The sequence below is a fragment of the Lycium barbarum genome, chromosome 8, assembly GCF_019175385.1.
Source record: "Lycium barbarum isolate Lr01 chromosome 8, ASM1917538v2, whole genome shotgun sequence".
NCBI lineage: Eukaryota > Viridiplantae > Streptophyta > Magnoliopsida > Solanales > Solanaceae > Lycium > Lycium barbarum.
Genome location: NC_083344.1, coordinates 117,449,300 through 117,453,978, shown reverse-complemented (window position 1 = coordinate 117,453,978; position 4,679 = coordinate 117,449,300). Strand labels below are relative to the sequence as shown.

The following is a 4,679-nucleotide window of genomic DNA, read 5'->3' as shown; positions in this document are numbered from 1 at the left end:
ATTATGAGGACAACGTACAGTTTTGTCAACTCTAATTATGTTTCATCATAGTCATGTTATTGTGTAATGCATCTTTACATTCACTTTTTCAGGATTTGCATCTGCGCTACTAAAAAAAAGGCGTTTTCGACCAAAAAATTTCGACCACATTTTTGGTCGAAAAACAATCGACCACGAGCGGTCGAAAAATCAAAAATTTAATTTTTATTTTATTTTCAGTAGGATTTCGACCACACGGGATCGATTTTTTAAAATGAAAATATAATTTCGACCACATGTGGTCGAAATTAAATTTTGTATAAATAATAAATGGGAAACGTTTAATTTAAAAATAAAAAAAATAAAAAACCAATTTTCGACCACATGTGGTCGAAAATTGGACCACATTTATTCCACATCTACTGGTCTTTACTTTTCAATTGAAATTTTTTCTCTCTCTCTTTCCTCTCTCCCTCTCCTCTCTCTACCCCCACACACCACCTTTCTCCCTCTCCTCTCTACCCACACCACCAGCCCACCGCCCCACCAACCCAGACCCTCAACCCACCACCTTCCGACCACCGCCAGTCCACCGTTGGCGGCGCAGCCCATTATTTTCAGGTACGTTTTTTTTTTCCAATGTCATGAACACTTACCAATGCATAACAATCTCATGTTATTAGCTACATTACCTTCTATATTTAGTAGATTTGATAACTTTATTTAGTGTTCAATATTTGTTTTAGGGTTTATATTATGTTATTATTTTTTTTGGATTTTGAATTGAAATTGAATGTTATTTTTTGGGCTGTTTTGGTCCCTTTTTTTTGGGACATAACATGGTATGCACACTCAGAAAAGTATGATGAGTTGCTAAGAAAATTTAATAAATAAGGAAGAAAGGGAGAGATCAAAATTCTAGCTTGCAGCAGTTGCCTTTATACAAAAGTATATCTCCTTGCTTATTCAAAATGCTCCGAAGATTTCATTAGCTTAATGCATGTAGTCAAATTAAGTCTGTCATTTGTAAGAGCCAAAACCTCCTGATTTGCAATTTTAAGATTTCCTCTTCCTCTGGTTGAATCAGATAATATCAGAAGCTTACTGAAACTTGTTTTCTTCATTTTCCTTATTGTTTTTGAATGAAAATCTTAAGCTGGTTGAAATTGGCAAACTTCTGGTGTTTCAATTGTAGCTGCATATATTTTGATGGCATTAAATAGGTTGTTTCTGGTTTTCCAGTTAGGCTATACAAGGTAGCTAAATGTGCTTCGTGAACAATGGCATATGATGTCTGTTCAAAGATTTTCCTAATATGTAGCTGAACTTTCTATATCACTGTTTATTGGAAGGGCCATTTTCTTATATCAATTTCTTGAAGATGTACTATTTACAACTTTCCGGGAATACAGTTTATAATTAATACATGTACAAATGAATTAGAAAATAAAAAGAAAATTGCATGATTTGGAGCTAAACTTCCTTGAGATGATCGTTATCTGTTAACAACTTGTTAAACTAAATGTACTTTAGAAAAACTAATATTCACTCCTTGGTGGAAATTTTAAGCATATTTGCTATAGCAATATTGATAATGTATCCGAGGAGTTACTATGACAACTTAGCTCAACATTGATCGGGGAGAATCAGAATACTGTTGCACTAATGACTACCAATTATACAATCTAGTATAAGTTTATGTCATTATCCCATTTGTGGATTTCATTCTCAATTAAGTGAATCATGATAATTGTTTCTTAATTTACAGGTGTTTTGGGCACTCGTGTATGACATCAGTGTGTATGTCGCCTTTAATTCAGTGGTAGGTTCACGTACAATTTCTTCTAAACCTTTCTGTCCGACTGGTCTATGATGCGGCATCTCAAACAGTTCTCATTCTACACTTTTATCTGCTTAACAAGTACCATTCACTTTAGATACTCCTGTCTACTCAACAATCAGCTAGGGGCAGTTTTACAGGAGGTAACAAAGGAACTCCAACTTTTTAAAATCATATTTTAACTCTTCCTCTTCCGTTTTCTGTAAAAAAAAAAAAAAAAGATGTTGGTCATGTGTTCCTTCCTCAAAATAGAAATGAGCTTTCACAAATGACTAAAGAGAAGCATGGTTTATTAGGCACTCAAACAACTACCAGACCATGACATTATCTTGCTACATGAGAATTGTTTTCCTCCTTATAGGTACAGGAACTTTACCATGCAACAACCAACTGCTTTACTGCAAGTTGGGAATGCTAGCTTAGGGTTACATATCACTTTTGACAAGAAGGAAGCACACTTGATCATTTTACCATACCTAGTCTGTTTCAGTGTAAAGTGCCTATAAAAAAAGTCTTGCTTGTAGATTTAATGTGTAAAGTCACAAGTGTGGTTTCTTATTCTCAAATATTCCCTTGGCCCCTAGCCAAAAAATTGAAATACAAAAAAGACACGATATGAGATGAGTCTGGGGAAAAGAATGATATCACTACTAGAGAAACAGGTTTGATCATTTAATAACTGTTACTTTCTTGCACCAATGCAGATCAGGGTTTTGTGGATTTGGAATGACGAGGAACTGACTCAAACAAGTAAAATCATTTTGAATATTTTGACAAATAGTGGCTGCTTATTGTCCTAGATCAGAAGCAGTCAAATGTGGACAGGTGGTATTGTCTCCTTGTTGATGTCTTTTAGTTAGTTTCCTTGAAGTCTTATTAACTTCCTGCTTTTCAACCACAACCCTTCATGGTTTTCTAATTGGTGGAAGAAAGTAGATAATGCTGTACAAGGTTCGCACCTCGACGTATCGAGAGATACTGATCTGTCTAGGGTCATAAAAGGTTAATTATCTTCTTTTCCTCTTGAGTGTGTTGGTTCAGGCAACATATCATTCCCTTTTTCATGTTGTTGAAGATACTGAAAGTTGTATAATTCAAAATCAATCAGGGGTTGCAAGTGTCATCAAGGATGGTCAGGGTTCCAAGTTTTCATGCCTGTTATATCTGGATGAGTGGAAGCAACTCAGGCAAACAATTGAGGAAGTATGTGTTACTGCTAGAGACTATGTTGATGTTTGGGCAGATGCAAGCAAGAAAATGGGGAAGAGAAGAGTATTCTCAGAGTTTCTGAAGCTCTTGGACACCGAACATTGACCTTTTTGATTAATATGCTTTTGGATTCTAATTCTGCTATATTTAAATGGATATGTATATTATGTTTAAGGGTTTGAATGTAGTTTTAATTTGAACTACAAGTACTTTTAATTTTAAGATGTTTAAGTGTTTGAACATAGTTTATGATGTTTAAGTGTTTGAATGGACAATGTTTAAGTGTTCAAGTGTTTGAACATTGTTTATGGTTGTTGTGTTGCATTGTTGATGAATTGGATGACTGTTTTGGTTGATGAATTTGGTTATTTGAAAATTGGCAGGTGGGATGTCAAAAACAGGCAAATGCTGGTCGACAATCAGCCCAGATATTTCACAATTTCGACCACATGTGGTCGAAATTGTACCCAGAAAAATACAATTTCGACCACGTGTGGTCGAAAATCTGGGCCCAATTTACAATTTCGACCACATGTGATCGAAAAAAATATTCGACCTACCTGTTAGCGACCTACGCGTGTGGTCGAAAAATTGGTCGAAATAAAGGCCTTTCCGACCTCGTGTGGTCGAAATTTTTGGTCGAAAATCCCGGTTTTTTTAGTAGTGATGTTAGCATGTTAATAATAAATATATACATTTTTATACTAATTCTTTTTTATTTATATAATTTTAATATATTTTTTACTTATATTTTTTTATTAATTTAGAAAATATTAAAAATTAAGTACCCATGAGGCCTACGCCCCGTGCCTCGTGACTTACGCTTGGGCGAAACATATGTAAAATGTCTCACCTTACGCTCGCGTCTTTTAGAACACTGATCTTAATAGCTATTCTCGTGGATTAAGCCTTCAGGCTTCAGGTTAATTGGCGTAATTGCAATAAGTACTATACAAGACTTAAAAACAATGTCATATATCAAGTGTGATATGTTATGAATTGCTCCCTTGGACTTTGGTTTAGGGGTAACAAACGGGCATGTCATATGTGAATTAGACGCACGTTAATCATTAGTTTGAATTTGACCGTAAATATAATTAATTTTTATATATATATATATATATATATATATATATATATATATATGCATAAAAACAGTGCAAACTAATAATGTCCCAAAAAATAAAAATAAAGTGCACCTCATATTAAAAAATCAAACAATATTGATGTAATTTCCAAAGTATCCCGTTAAGTCATTAATGATGGATTCATTGCCACATGCGTATCAATCCATTAGTGAAAGTAAATGAAATTATTGTTCAGTAAAAAACATAGACCCCATATTATTTCTTTTCTTTAAAATGTTAAGTAAACAAATCATAGATTTTTTATTTTTTTTTATATTAGCCTGAGATCTAATCTAGATATTGAACTGTTATATTTGCTATTCCGCCATGTCATTTATTTGTTATGTTTACTAAAATAAATATACTTAAAATATTTATATTTTAAAATAAGATAGAATTTAATTACTTTTTTATTTTTATTCTTACTCTAATAAATGTGAAAAGAGATTCATGTCGTAAAAAAAATATCAAATGGAGATCAAATAATGAATAAGGTAAATTAGTCAGATTATAATTCTAATCGA

General features: G+C 33.2%; 1 long non-coding RNA gene across 2 annotated transcripts; it reads left to right on the top strand.

Moving 5' to 3' along the window:
- Window positions 1–389: 389 nt before the first annotated feature.
- On the top strand, window positions 390–3,336 carry LOC132606875 (uncharacterized). 2 transcript variants are annotated; one of them, XR_009570094.1, is made up of 4 exons: window positions 390–600; window positions 1,748–1,962; window positions 2,524–2,821; window positions 2,928–3,336. It is a non-coding gene; the product is annotated as an uncharacterized LOC132606875 (long non-coding RNA). The 2 variants fall into 2 exon arrangements; XR_009570093.1 differs by having other exon boundaries at window positions 393–600; window positions 1,748–1,801.
- The last annotated feature ends 1,343 nt before the right edge of the window (window positions 3,337–4,679 follow it).